General features: G+C 39.8%; 1 protein-coding gene and 1 long non-coding RNA gene across 7 annotated transcripts in view; one reads left to right on the top strand and one right to left on the bottom strand.

The window, feature by feature from the left end:
* Nucleotides 1–15,850, bottom strand: part of LOC138173824 (ena/VASP-like protein) — a 285,363-nt gene that overhangs the window by 50,034 nt on the left and 219,479 nt on the right. The gene's annotated exons all lie outside the window — the stretch shown is intronic.
* The window catches only part of LOC138173828 (uncharacterized), a 23,961-nt gene continuing 15,106 nt past the window's right edge, over nucleotides 6,996–15,850 (top strand). The window contains exon 1 of the long non-coding RNA XR_011171545.1: nucleotides 6,996–11,951. This is a non-coding gene — a long non-coding RNA (uncharacterized lncRNA). The remainder of the gene's footprint in view (nucleotides 11,952–15,850) is intronic.

Raw genomic sequence — 15,850 nt, 5'->3', positions numbered from 1 at the left:
TATCTATCTATCTATCTATCTATCTATCTATCTATCTATCTATCTATCTATCTATCTATTTATTTATTTTTTTAAGCAATCAGGGTTAAGTAACTTGTTCAAGGTTACACGGCCAGTTATTATTTCTGGGTGTGGTGCTGAGTATCTGAACCTGGATTTGATCCAGGTCATCCCGACACTGGAGCCAGTGCTCTTACTCGCTGAGCCACCTGGCTGCCCCGTACTGATTGCTTTAAAAAAAATTGGGGGGTGGGTAGGTGGCACAGTGAATAGAGTACTGGCCTTGGAGTCAGGAGGACCTGAGTTCAAATCTGGCCTCAGACACAACACAAAAATTAGCCGTGTGACCTTGGGCAAGTCACTTACCCCAATTGCCCTCCCCCCCCAAAGAAAAGCAAAAAAAAATTGGTCTTTGCATTAACCAATCATGGTTCTAAAAGACCGATGATGAAGCAGGCTTCCTACTTCTATTATATAATACGTTCAACTTGTTACTTTCAAAACTATCTTGTCTATATTTCTGTTCTCCTCTCTATACTTTTTACATTTCAATGGCCCTCCTCTTTTTCTTTTCTTTTTTTCCTTTGGCATCACCATTGCTTCCCCCTTCTTCCTCACACCCAGTTGAAGCAAAGGAAAAAAAGAAAAAAGAACAAGAAAAGAAACCCAAACCCAAAAACTATAATAAATAAGCCCTATGCTCTATTCTTCTAAAGTTTCTTACAGCTCTATTATCTATTCCAAGGTCAAATTGAAATACTTTTAGCTTACTCATCTCCCTACCCACCTCGATTAGACAGGATAATTAAGAGATGAGTTATGATTCAATAAGTATTCAGTGTTTTGAATAAATAAAGACAGTAGTACTATTTCCTGCCAGGGAAAGAGGGCTGTTTCTTCTTCCAAGGATTCTTGCAATCAGTCTTCTCACCTTGGCAGCCTGAGGAGACTATTGCCTCATCCAGCCTCAAGCCTTCTCTCCTATTCAGCCCCAGCTTCTAATATAGTACAGAGAAAGCCTTGGCTTGCAGGCCTACCTTCATTCATTCCAGGAACAAAGATTCCAGAGTTTATAGAATAACACAGCACCTATCTGCCTTTTAGGAGTTTCCTGAGTTCCTATTTACGCCTTTTTTTTTTTTTTTACATTTCACAATTACTAACAAAGATGAACATTTTTATCCATAAAAGGCAGTAAAAGAGGAAGCTATGTATTCATAATATATAGCTTATTTTAAAATATATGTATGTATACATGTGAATATATATAGATATTTATATGTATAACATATATGCTTGTCTCTGTCTCCATCTGAATTTCCCTCTACTGTCTTTTGTGTATTTTAAAAATGTCATTGACATTCTTTTCTTCTTTTTTAATCACTATTACAAATAGCCCTTTCTTATCAGTACAAACCCTTTCTTTTAACAAATACGTATAATCAAGCAGATGACTACTGTAGACTCTTCAGGAAAGACCAACCAGTAGCCTATTACAATAGTCCGGGCATGAGGTGATGAGGGCATGTACCAGGGTTATGACTCAGTCAAACATCAAAGGAGAAAAGGGGACACATATGAATGATGTCTTGAAGGTAGAATCACAGTATTTGGCAACAGATTGGATATGGGTGTGAGTGAGAGTGCGGAGTTGACACCTAGATTGTGAGCTTTGGAAACTTGGAGGATGGTGGTACCTTTGATTGTAATAGGGAAGTTAGGAAGAGGGGAGGATTTTGTGAGAAAGATAATGAATTCAGTTTTGGACATGTTGAATTTAAGATGTCTACAGGATAGCCAGTTCAAGATGACACTAGATGAATAGATCTGAGATTCATTTGTGTAGATTATTAAGTTTCCTTTTTTTTTTTAAAGCAATTATGGCATTAAAATATAAAATATAAAATATGTTGATATTATATAATACTATATATATTTTAGGCATTTGAAGTTTCTAAACTTTTTCTGTGTCATCTGCTGGCCTTCGTGTGGCATCTGTGGCTTCTACAAAACTCCCCCGAAATTCTCATTTAATTTTTTATGCCGATATGCCATATATTGAAACTGCATTGGGGAAAGTTGCAATATGGAAGGAATAACTGTACTTTGCTAAAGTTGTCAATTATTTCTTAATTTTTGGTTGAATCTCTAGAGTGCACTAAGTAATTAATAATATCAGTAGCAAAAGTGATAACTTTCTTTATATTTAGTCCTTTGATTTCTTTTTCTTGCCTTTTTGATATAGCCAGAATTTTTTGAATTTTATTAAATAATAGTCATGACAATGGTTATCCTAGCTTTACCTCAATCTTATGAGAAAGGAATAAAATGTTTCTCAATTAAAGATGATGTTAGCTTTTTGGTTTACTGTTTACCATAAATAAAAGTCTATTGTTATGCTTTCTAGAATTAAAAAAAAAGAATTTTAAAAGGGCACCATCTGTTGTCAAAAGCTTTTTCAGCATCTACTAATAATAATGATGTGATTTCAATTGTTTTTGTTACTAATATATTGCTATTATGTTTATACATTTCCTAGTACTGAGCCAATCCTGCATTCCTGGGACCTAGCTATGGCATGTAACTTTTTCATATGTTGTTATAGCTTTGTGAGCAACATTTTAGTTGATATTTTTATATCAATATTCATTAAAAATTAGTCTATAGTTAGCTTTTTCTGATTTACTGTTCTCTTATTTAGGTATCAGGGCCATATTTGTTTGATGAAGGAGCATGGTAGGATGCCATTTTTCTCTACTTTTGCCAACAAGTTTTGCAAAATTGTAGTTAATTCTTTTTTGAATGCTTGGTGAAATTCACTTGTAAATCCATCTTCTCCTGGTTTTTTTCTTTGGGAGTTTGTTTATTACTTGTTCAACTTCTTTTTCTGAATGTGACTTATTTAAATTCTCTATTTCTTGTTCTTATACCATGGATATTTTATATTTTTGTAACTATTCATCCGTTTCATTTGAGTTACTTTTTGCTGATATAATTGGGACAAAATGGCTTCTAGTAGTTTCATTTCTAGCAAGGGTTCTTTTAAAACTTATACTATGGAAATTTTGGTTTTCTTTTTTCTCTCATACTCTCACTCTCTTATCAGATTAGTTAATGGCTTGTTTAATTTGTTTTGTTTAAAAGATCCTGCTTTAATTGAACAATTCAATAATTTTTGTTCTCAGTTTTGTCAATCTCTATTTTCAGAATTTCTATTTTTTATTTAGTTAGCATTTTTGATTTATTGATTTTTATGTGTGTTTTATTTTCAGTTGTATGCCCAACTCAAAACCTTGGTTACTACAAACAAAAGAGCTGCTATAAATATTTTTGTCCACATAGCTACTTTTCCTCTTTCTTTGATCTCCTTCAGGTATAAACTGATTAGTGATTTATATCTTTAAACATTTTCATCAAAATTATAAAGATTTATACCTGAAAGAGGAAAAGTACCTATATGCCCCCAAATTTTAGAAAATTTTAAGGAATTGTCCTATTGAGGAATGACTAAACATATCTTCTTATATGAATGTAATTACTATGCCATAAAAACTGAAAAAAGGGATAGTTTCAATAAAAACTAGCAAGACCTCTATGAATTGATGCTGAGTGAAGTGATTATAGAACTAGAACAATTTATACGATGACAACACCGTAAAGAAAAGAACTGAGAAAGTCTTTAGAACTCAGTTGATGAAATCAGAAAACATGAGACTGAAAATGAAACATGTTGATCCCTTCCTGACAGAGCAGTGACGAACTCAAAATGCAGAGAAAGGCACACATACACAGGCATGGCCAATGTGGGGATTAGCTAGACCATTTTATGATGATGGCTTTCTTTTTCTTCCCTCTTCCCCCTTTCTGTTAAATGGAGCAGGTATAAGAGAAACAGATTATAAATGCATGTAAAAATACATACTTAAAAAAACCTCTATGTAGCATAGACCATGTTAAGTGCTGAAGACAGAAAGGCAAAATGAGGGTCCCTATCGTCAAAGAACTTAAGTTCTAGGCGGTTCCCTAGCTAGCTGTGCTTAAAGCACTGGGTATATTGTAAACCACCTTAAGTAAATGGAAATAGCAAAGAAAGTTCCAACCATCCCATGGGCAAACTTGCATGTGACCCTGGGCCATCTCTGGAACCATGCCTTCTTTGTTCTCTTTCTATGTAACACATGAGCTGACTTGGGGTTGGTGCAGGGATCCACAATGTTACCTTGTCCTGCTGCTGCCCAGGACGACTGGCCTCTTGTGAATAAACTCCCCCCCCCCCAATTAACTCAATTGGACCTAATAAAACCTATTAATAGCCAAGCTGGTATGAGTCCCTCTTTCTTTGGTATCTCAGTATTCTCTCAGATGTTATGCCGCCTATATTTGGCATAATTAGGGCAGAACAGATCTGCCCCCTTATATTTGGTTTAATTGGCAGGATAGTCTACCCCCTTACACTGTGCTTGAGGTTAGGAAGATCTGAGTTCAAATCTAGCCTCAGACACTTACCAGTAGTGAGACTCTGGGCAAATCACTTAACTGTGGTTTGCCTGAGTTTCCTCCCAGGGATGTTGTGAGGATCAGATGAGTTATTATTACTATTATTAATCAGCTGGGTGATCTTGAGCACGCAATTCCCCCTCCAAGACCCAGTGTCCTTATCTATAAAATGAAGGGGTGAGACTCTATGGCTTTTGAAGTTTCTTCCAGCTCTAACACCATGATAATTATGATTTATATCTCTCCACAAACACTCCCAGAGGTTCCACGTGGTTTCTTTTCATCATAGCTTTGGGTTTACATGGATTCATTAAGGAGGCTTGTTCTGCCTGGTGTTTCACAGACACTGTGCCCCAGGGAAAGCAACTGCAGGTATGGGAATGAGGACAACACCTTTCTAGACTTTGGGTTGTCCTACAATGTGACTAGCTGATTGGCATGACAGCATGCCCAGAGCATGGGATGGTGAGTCACAGCCCTGGGACTCTCCACTGGCTTTATCATTGTTCCACTCTCGTTGCAGAGCACAATAGCACCAAAGACCTTTTCTGATGGGTGTGGGAGGAAGCTGAGGAACACAGGGTTTGGCAACTTGGTCTAAACAACAGCAATCTTCTTCAAGGGGTAGGAGGAACTCAGGGCTGGGCTCTTATTTCTTATTCTCATTCATATAACAAACATTTATTAAAAGCTGAGAGTCCTCTCTTCCAGGAGAGATAAAAATTGAGATGACATGGTCCCAGCCCTTAAGAAGCTTGCAGCTTACTAGGTATGCATATTGAGGATGGTGGTTGTGTATGTACACAAATACACCAGAATTCTGCAATAGCTATAGCACTAGAAAAGGCCCCCACTGACGTGTGTCTCTGGTGCCTTACCATAACATGAAAGTGACTCTGGGCTTTCGAAAGCTCTTTCCACAGAGTATAAGGCCTGCTAGTTCCAACAAGCCTGGAAGGGCTTTAAGTATAGACTGAGCAATGGGTTGTGTGTCTCTGCCATCTGAGGATTATCCCAGCTAAATGTGGAGAGAAGCTCATTCCTGAAGGCTGGTTATCAGGTTTTGTTTTGCTTCAGCATCTTATGAAACTTGTCATTGAAGGCATGGTGGGGGTGGAGGAAAGTGAGGCTAAGATTTGCACTGATAGAAGGAGCCACCCTGATGAAACCACAGATGGACCTATCCAAATGAATATACAACGACTATATAGCACATCAAAATCCCTACGGGAAGAGTATGAGAGGTGGACATATACATTGTACTATGTGAGGCTGGGGGAAGGTGTGCACAATCACTTTCCCACCATGTTTCCTTCAGGATGGTACAAAGGTTAACTTTAGCCAGGCTCACAGATCTAGATGAAGAGGGCCCAAATGATCAAAGTCTTATTATATAAACACAAACATGTCACAGACAGCCCTTTGTGATGGGATGCCAGCCAGGGCAGAAAGTGTAGGAGATGAGAGTGGTAAATAAAAACTATGTTTGCTTGGAATCTTAGCCAGAATGATAATGATAGATAACATTTACACAATGCTTTTAAGGTTTTGCAAATTGCTTTATATTCATTATCTTATTTCAGCCATAGAACGGCACCTAATAACTTAGCTCATGTTTATAGTTTCCTGGAAAATGTCCCGATGCCCTAAATATTCATACTGAGGACTTCTCAATACCCAGAGCCACTCATTCCTTTATGAGCTAAGCTAATTTATTCTGTATTTTTTGCCATTTATCCACCAACAAATATTTATCAAGTACTATTACTATATTCGTAAGACAGTTTGTTATTCTACTGGCCCTATCCCTAATACCCAGAAGATTAAGTCCTGAACACCTCACTATGTGACCATGGGTCTGGGCTTTGGTTTCCTATTTTGTTAAATGAGACCCTTCCATTTCAGACATTCTGATTCTATACAACCCTTTGAAAATCATTAGACTTTCTAAAAATCTGGTCCCTACCTACTTTTCTTCCTGCCAATCTAACAGAAACCATGCTTCAATTGGCATGGTATTTGAACCGGCTGATCAATTTCCTGTTCTTTGCTCAGAGAGTAGCTCCTACCTAGGTTCAAGTCCCTTCTCTTCTCTTCATCTGTCAGAGCCCTATACACTATTTAAGGTCTATCAGGGGTGGGGAACCTGTGGCATCGAGGCCACATGTGGCCCTTGAGGTCCTCAAGTGCAGTCCTTTGACAGAATCCAAGCTTCTTGTTTTATGAAGTTTGGATTCAAAGGACTGCACTCGAGGATCTTGAGGGCCACATGTGGCCTCAACACCACAGGTTTCCCACGCCTGGACTCTAGATCAAATACCCCTTCCTTACATAGAGTGCTTCCTGAACAACCCAGCTCATGGTTATTTCTTCCTCCTTTAAACTCCTGGAGCACATAACACCCATGCCATCCATCCAGTAGGTACTGAGCACAGAGTCTTAGAAAAACAGAATATAGATGATCAAAGCTAGAAGGTGTTTTATTTAGCATAGTTGAACATAGAACATCACTGCTTAGGGAAGTGGCCTTGGAATCATAGAATATAGAATGTCAGAGCAGGGAGGGGTCTTGAAATCAGAGCATGTAGAATATCAGAGGCTGGGAGTGGCTGGCCTTAGAATCATAGCACATAGAGAGTTGAGAGGAATGTGAATCACAGAGTTCAGAATATGAGAGCAGGGAGGGGCCTTGGAATCAGAGAGCTGGAAAACTCTGAAAGTAAGTGACCAAAGAGTTCATTCAGGTTATAGGCAAAACACCTTGTTTATGCCATTGGAGGAAAGAAATAAGACGCATGTGCCAGGGCCTCCCCCATCAGGCCTTCTGCCTATGCATAACCTCTGGGAGCATTTTGGTCATTTATTTTCAGAGTTTGACAGAACATAGAACGTCAAAGCAGAAAGGGATCTTGGAGTCATGACACACACTAAGACACACGGAAGTAAACTGGGAGCGGCTTTGGGCCTAGAAGCTAGGAATGGGCTGAGAACGTGCCAGGTGGCTCATGGCTCTGTGAGTCAAGAAAATTGGACTGATGAATGGATCAATCTATGAAGCCGAGGCTGCGCTAGTGACAACACATTTTTACTTACAATAGGATTCCAACAACCTCATTGTTCACTGGGTTTAAAAAAAATAAGAAGGGAAATTCAGAAACTATACATTGCAATTCCAGCTCCCAGTCAAGGACTCACCAGAGAGGGTCATCTGAGCAGATGAGATTCTGCACCCAGCAGGCTACACCGAGGGCTGGGTTTCTTGTTTCACGCTCATTTGGGAAAACGTTTCGGGTGCTGTGAGAAATCACTAACCTCAGCAGCACACACAGGTCAGCCATTCTTCCATCATTGGAGATTCAAAGAATTCCTTTCTCTTTTTTCTAGTTTGTTTTGGGGAGTGGGGTAGGAGAGGGGGTGGGTGGCAAGGTAATGGTAGTAGTTGTGGAGAATTTTGGAAAGGAAGGAGAAGAAATCTCCAGTGGAAAAAATTTGCTAGAAGCCTTTAGCTCCAAGGCTGAAGGCCATTGTGGTCTTATGGGCCAGCGAGTTCCCTGAGATGTTCTATGAAGATTCTTGTGCCTTAGCTGGTGGCAGTGTGTTGGGTCAAAGACCACTGGAGCAGGAACCAGAGTTCTGGCCCTACCCCTTGATTAGATTTCTGACTTTGAGCAAGTCACTTCCCTTCAATGAGACTCAGTTTTCCTATTTTCTCTTCTATCCATCCATAGATAGGCAGGAAGGGTGGCAAAATGGATAGAGCCAGGGCCTGAATCAGGAGGATTTGTGTTCAAATACAGCCTCAGACACTTATTAGTTATGTGACCCTGGGCAAGTCATCTAACCCCTTAGCCTCAGTTTCCTCATCTGTAAAATAAGCTGGAGAATGAAACAGTAAACCACTACAGGATCTTTGCCAAGAAAATCCCAAATGGGGTCATGAACAGTCAGACACAGTTGAAAGAATTCAATAGCAACTATCTCATTTAGACTGAAAGGACTTTGCACAATGAATTAAAAGAACTTGATTGTTTCTAGAGACCAGTCATGATTATCATTTGAGTGAGAATCATGGTGAGATGGGAGAAGAACAATTTTTACTCTGTAGCTGGGCTCTTGGCTCTATGAGTCTGGCATGGGCTGCTGATCCTGACAGATACCTCTGACCTCTCCCAGGCCCATTGGGGTCCAAACTTCCTTCCTCCTGTAGCTGTTTTTTGGGTCACAGACGATCAGGGTACTTCCACAGTGAAGGGATCTCAGGTTTTATATCACTAGTATCTTCATTTTGAAGGCGTGTCCTTCTCAGGGACTTCTTTGCTGCATCGATGAATCCTCATGCCAGTCAACCCAACTACTGCTCACCTTACTATGGAGTTTTTAGTGGTCCCCGAAGGGATACAGAGTAATTCTTCTTGGGTTCTTCTCCTGTTTTCTTCCCTCCTGGAATCATAATCTCAGAGGTGGTGTTAGAGATTACTTATGTCTTGGATAATATTCTATGATTACCTTTTACTGGATACAGCTGGTTCCCAAGCACCTGGAGAAGCCTAAGGTGGGGGTAGTGGGGAGAGGCAGCTGCCATCTACCAAAGCTTTTGATGACAGTTTTCCAGATTGTGTAACGACCCAAGGCCATCAGGGCCCAGTACTATTGGTCATAGCTTTGCCCTCTATCCAACATTCTCTAGCTCATCTTTCTCCTAAGGAAAATATTTCTGTAACAAAGGCAGAATATGTGATTAAGAATGCCTAGCAATCGGCTCACTTTAAGAGCAGATGCTGACCAGCATCTAGTCTCAAAGGTGAAATTCTGCAAATGGGTTGACTTGATAGTAAATCTCCACCAAGTCCTTTGGGACAAATGGATCAAAATACCCCAAATCCTCAATATTACTAGTGCCAGGGAACCTGCTCAGGCTTACCCAGTGACACTTATGGTGCGTCCAGTAACAAATGGATAAAGGAGAATAGCAGCCTTCTTGTTCTAAGAAATGTAAACATGGGTTGCTACCAGCTTAAGCCCTTTCTTCATGGTGGTACTGGATGCTGCCCACAGAGTAAGCATCCATAAATTTTTTTTTGGAGGAGGAAAGGCAAGGCAATTGGGGTTAAATGACTTACCTAAGGTCACACAGCTAGTAGGGTGTGTCCAGTATGTGAGGCTGGATTTGAACTCAGGTCCTCCTGACTCCAGGGCTGGTGCTCTATTTACTATGCACCACCTAGCTGTCTCAAGCACCCGTAAATTTATAGAAGAGTGTGGCTGCTTCTGAATTGTGCTGGAGTCACATATTTGCCCCCAGAAAAAGCTGGTTCAGTTGGACTCTGGATTATAAGGGCTAGTCTGGGTTGAATCCGTTTACTTGTTGGACAGAAGGATTTTCCCATTTGTTAGTTGAGGACACAGTGTGAATAATAGGATTAGATGAGGGAGAAGTTCAGTTGGACAGGAACAATTTCATTCTATGACTGCGATGTGGGATGTGCCTGGGGAACAACTCACAGAATGCATCTCTCGCTCACTCCTGACCTTTCTGAGGGTATTCTAGAAAGATTTTGTCTATTTGTGATGGAAAATCTCAGAAACCATCTGTATGAACATTAGTATCATTGCAAATTCTAGTATTTCCTATGCATCATCTGTGGTGCTGGGATGGAATAATGGGAAAATCCTAACAAACTTTGAACAGGAGAAAAAATCGAACTAATAACCCCATACTAAAAGTTTAAGATGACCTAGATTGTCTGCTAGGAAGCCAATGGCTCTCAGTGTTTGATTAACACATTAGACACTATCAGATTCCCAGGAGAGTGGGAAAAAAAGAGAAGACAGCTTTCATGAATCCAAATGGATTTTTACTAGTTTAAGCATATGCCCTGGATCTCCACAGACTGCACATTGACTTAGAAAACCACACATTAATATTATCTATGCTTTAATGTATTTCATTTATTTTGTTAAATATTTTCCAATATTTAATCTCATTCTGGTAGCCCGAAACACAGCCTGAATTTGACACATCTGCCTTAAGACATCTTATAGGTACTTGCCACCTTTCAATGCCTGATAGAGAAAGGCACTGGGGACATGAAGTACATAGAAGTGTTAGTATATCTAGATGACCTGATTGTCTTTGGAAAGATATTGGAAGAACATAAGCTGAGGCCTGTAGAAATGAGGGATGGGTTAGAAGAAGCTAATCTGAAGCTATTGATTGACAGGTATCAATTTTCCACAGTTTCTGTCTCATATGTGGACTACAAAGTATTTCAGCAAGGAGTGAACACTGACTCATTGAATATAGAAGCATCTCTCAGCTGGTGATAGCCAAAGACCTTTTGAGACCTATAGGCTTTTCTAGGATTTAGTTGTTATTACTGAAAAAGCAGATGCAGAAAAGCAAGACAGCCCAGTTTTCTCATATCTGCATAAGCTAACGTGTAAAGCATGTCACTGAATCTATAAGAGCTTGTTCATATTGGGCAATCAAGTGCTCTTAGAATAATTTTAAAAGACCCTGGGTAAACTGGCCTGTCTTCACCCTGAGTATGGCCACTATACTGGAAGGTTGGGGTGCAGTCCAGTACCAAGAGAGTGATGGTCATCAGAAACTGACTGGATTTGCTAGCAGAGCACTTACTGACAATGAGACTTCACATCCCATATGCTAAAGACTGGAGTTCTTTGCTTTGAGGCAAGCTGTTGCAGTCATTGTTACTGAGAATTCAAGGACTATGTAAATAGAGCTAAAATTCAAGCGTGGATGAACAATTGGCCCATTGTCTTGACAGTTGCCAAATGGACACTCCCTGCTGGAGACAGTGGCAGGACCAGCCAACTATATGTCTGGCCAGTGAAGACTAATATGGTTGGAGAAGCTTGGTTGTAAAGCTCATATAGACACTCATGGCACACTGGTATCTTCCATATACTCTATATTTTTGCATGTAATAGTTATTTACTCATCATCTTCCCAGGGCAAATGAGGGTGGAGACAGTATATTTATCTTTTCTTATGTCTCACCAGTGCTTAGCACAGTATCTGACACATATTAAACACTTAATAAATGCTTGTTGACTGACTGATTTTGGTATTGAGATAATAGAAAAAATTAGTTGTGCAATGGAATTTTGTGCTGAATTGTAATGGAGTCAACCGCTGGAGACAACTGGTACTAGCCAAGGCCCATCACCTCTTTGTTGCCATGAAGACATGACATGATGATTTCGGACATAGAGTTAAAGAGAGAACCCTCAAAAGAGCTCATAAGAAACTAATTCTATTGGCCAAGAGGTCAGATCTTTTTTTTTTTTTTTAAAGCAATTGGGGTTAAGTTGCTCAAGGTTACATGGCCAGGTATTTTGTGTGGGTGCCAAGTATCTGAAGTCGGAACTGATCCTGACACCAGGGCCAGCGTTCTTACTCACTGTGCCACCTGGCCGCCCCTCAAGAGGTAAGATCTTATATGTAAGATGCACTTGTTGTGTTCAAAGAAAAATTCTAACAATTTGTTCTGTACATTTAGAAATTGTAACTTTTTTTTTTTTTTAAGGCAATCGGGGTTAAGTAACTTGCTCAAGGTTACACAGCCAGGTGTTTCTCTGTGGGTGCTAAGTGTCTGAGCCGGGATTTGATCTCCAGGTCTTCTCAACACTGGAGCCGATGCTCTTACTAGCTGTGCTACCTGGTCGCCCCAGAAATTGTAACTTTGGACTTTATGTACATTGACTTTCTTTACTCTGGAAGGAGATAGTTAAAATAGAAGTAGTGACTGACCATTTCACAATTTATGTAAAGGAATATCCAACCATGAACCATAAAACTTCCACAGCTGCTGAAGTGTTGTAAGAATCTTTCTTAGTTTATGGATTTCCCACCAGCAACGATTCTGATCCAGGCAGAAATTTTGAGAGCAAATTGCTCAGGGAAATTTTGGTTTTAGCAAGAACCAGGAAGTCCAGAGCCACACCCTACCATGCCCAAGGAAGCTCACAGGCTGAGCATTTAAACACCTTGATGTACATGTTAGGAACACTGCGACCTGAGCAGAAATCTCATTGGCATCACAGATGGCATTCCTATTGCATAAGTGCAACTCTGACAGCAAAGATATTTGGGTAAAACCTACACCTACCTATTGATGTGTTCTCTGAAGTCTCTGAAGTTGAAAAAGGTGCAAATCTTTATAGTCAGTATTTCAGCCTACAAATCAACTAAAAGGAACTTACCACCTAGCCAAGGAGATTTGCCTATTTGTAAAATAGCTCTGGCAGTGAGGGGCACTCTAAAAAGACAATTTATTATAAGCCAACAAGGAAGTTAGGTGGACTTTTTACTGAGTAGGAAGAAAAGAAGGAGGGAGAACAGATCCCTCATCATTCATGAGGTGATTCACAGAGGAACTATGATTCAGACTGTAGCTCAGAAGGTGATGCTTTGGTGAAGAAGATACTGTGTACTGCAACTCACTAGTTTTCTCAGACTGAAGGAAACCTCATTTCATATAGTGTTGGAGGGGGAGAGGACTGAACGTAGAAAGCCTTTTTTTTCCTACCTAGCACTTCACTATGAAAACTGATGGAGTACAACAGAGTCACTCCATAGAGTTTTAAAATGCTGGAAGTCAGTTTGGGTCATTTATAATCTCACATTCTAGAATGAGGTAGAAGGTAGTTGAGGATTTCCAGGGGCAGAGGTGAGGAGTGAGAGCATTCCATGCATGGGTGATAAAGTCTGTGAAGGACAGTGAGAAAGCAGATGGAACGTCATATAACAGGAACAGTAAACAGACCAATTTGGCTGGAAAGCAGAGTATGTCAGGGAGAGTAATGTTCAATTAGTCTAGGAAGGTAAATGGGAGCCAGGATGTGAAGAGCTTAAATGTCAAACAGAAAAAAGCCTTCATTCTATCTTAGCATCAATAGGAAGCCCTTGGGTGTACTTAGAGAATTCAGATACAACATTTCTCTTTCCTCCTGGTCACTCCTCACCTATAACCCATCCTTCTCAGGACCAGACTCTCCCTCTCTTTCAAAGTGACATTTAGCCAATTTGATCAATTTATTGTACCAACGTTCTGATAGGAAAGGAAATTTTCTCCAGTTTTAGACTATATTTGTACACTAGGAAATGGGCCTTCTTCAGACCACAGTTATTATTTGGTCTTTCTATTGTGTTGTATTTAATTTGACAATTATTAAAAACCTACTGCGTATAGGGCCCTTTCCTGATAAAAGCATAAAACACTATATAGTTGCCCTTGAGCAATTTACAGCCTAATGGAGGGATTGGGGAAAAGACACATGTGCTAATAAGAATGCTACTAGGTAGAGTGACAGGACCAAAGGGAAGGTGGGGTTTAGATAACATACTCTTAAGTAATATGAAAAGGGAGAAATCACTTTCACCTGAGAGTAATAGGGACAGCTCCATGGAACACAGTAGTCCCTGCATGAGCCTAGAAGGAAGAGGAAGATTTTTTGTTTTGTTTTTTGCTTTTTAGAGGGCAGTTGGGTTTAAGTGACTTGCCCAAGGTCATGGCTAGTAAGTGTTAAGTGTTTAAGGCTGGATTTGAATTCAGGTCCTCCTGACTGCAGGGTCAGTACTCTATTCTCTGTGCCACCTAGCCGCCCCAAGAGGAAGATTTTAATAGGTGGAATCAATCCAAGAGGAGAGTGATTCAAAGCAAGGAGGAAAGCATTTGTAAATACATGCATCTGGGAGAAGACAGAAAAAGATGAAGGAACTGGTGGTAGTATTTTGGCAGCTTTGGGAAGGATAAGCTAGAGAATGGAGACACTGGAGGTAAGGGGATGAGTTAGGTGTTTAAGCCAGGTGGTGATTCTGAGGGTTTGAACCTGGATGACTCTGAAGATTGTATTAATCTGTATGACAAATACAAAAATGTATAAATCAGTATAGATGATGTCAGCATTAACTGAAACATAATATTTCAAGTGTCAATATGTCTTGGTGGAGGGATTTTCTTACCAATTGCTCCAATATCAAAAAACTCACAGGTCTAGTTAAAAAAAAATATGAACACATATTTTTGTGTACATGTGTATAATGTGGCTTTTCAAAAAGTTATACCCTAAAAGGATTACTCCAAATAGCTTTTATCCCTCAAAAAAGGTTGCCAGTGTTTGGTGTGTACAATGCCTAATTTAGAGCCTCAAGAATCCCAATTCAGGCTGAGTGCCACATGGCCACGAGTTCCTAAATTGGGGCTCAGGGCAATTGAGCATTCACAAGTAGGAAAGACTTACTCCACCAGGGAAGTTTCTTTATAGTGTAATGTTGAGACTGGGCAAATCCCCAGCTAACAGGATACTTTTTTTAGAGGGTCATTTATACTCTTTGCCATTACCTTCCCATTTCAAGAAACTATTTTAAAAAATTAATAATTTTCAATTAGTGAAAATCTACCTCCTCTTCTTCCTATACCATCTCCCACACTACATGAAAAAGAAAGAAAAATAAAACCTTTGTAACAAATATGTCCACCCAAGCAAAACAAATCCAAGAATTGGCTATGTTCAAAAAATAGATGTCTTAATTTGCACCTTGAATCCATCTCCAGAATCTTGGTTGGCCATGACATTGATCAGAGAGCTTAAGTCTTCCTTTCAGGTCTTTACAATGTTGTCATTATTATAAAAACTGTTCTCTTGGTTCTGCTCATTTCACTCTGCACTATTTCATGCAAGTTTTTCTAAGTTTCTTTGAAAACATTCCCTTCATAGTTTCTTATAGAAAATTAGTATTCTATTATGTTTATATACCTTAAGTTGGTCAATCATTTCCCATTGACAGGCATTTCTTTTTTTTTTTTCCTTTTTGGAGGGAGGCAGGGCAATTGGGGTTAAGTGACTTGCCCAAGGTCACAAGGCCAGTAAGTGTTAAATGTCTTAGGCTGGATTTGAACTCAGGTCCTCCTGACTTCAGGGCCGGTGCTCTATTCACTGTGCCACCTATCCACCCCTTGACAGGCATTTCTGCTTAGTACCCAGTTCTTTTCTGCCACAAAAGAGTTGACTCCTCTCCCTCCCTCCCTCTCTCTCTCTCTCTCTCTCTCCAAATAGGTTGATCTCCATATTCATATATGGAGATGTGTGTAGCTATATCTATCATTATACATACATATACACATATACCCACATACACACACACACACATAGGAGCATCTACCGTGTTTCCCCGATAATAAGACCTATCCCGAAAATAAGCCCTCCCCTTACTGTGTAAGATTCCTCTAAAATAAGCCCTCCCCCGAAAATAAGCCCCTATTGAGATTGCTACTGTAGTGAAGGTGATCCCCTGCGCTACATGCTACATTACGGTACCCTCTGT

The sequence above is a fragment of the Petaurus breviceps genome, unplaced genomic scaffold (genome assembly GCF_028583685.1).
Source record: "Petaurus breviceps papuanus isolate PSGF00001 unplaced genomic scaffold, PetGlider_PUasm1.0 65, whole genome shotgun sequence".
In the NCBI taxonomy this organism is placed as follows: Eukaryota; Metazoa; Chordata; class Mammalia; order Diprotodontia; family Petauridae; genus Petaurus; species Petaurus breviceps.
The sequence above is the reverse complement of the archived record's forward strand: the minus strand, read 5'-3'. Positions and strand labels throughout refer to the sequence as shown.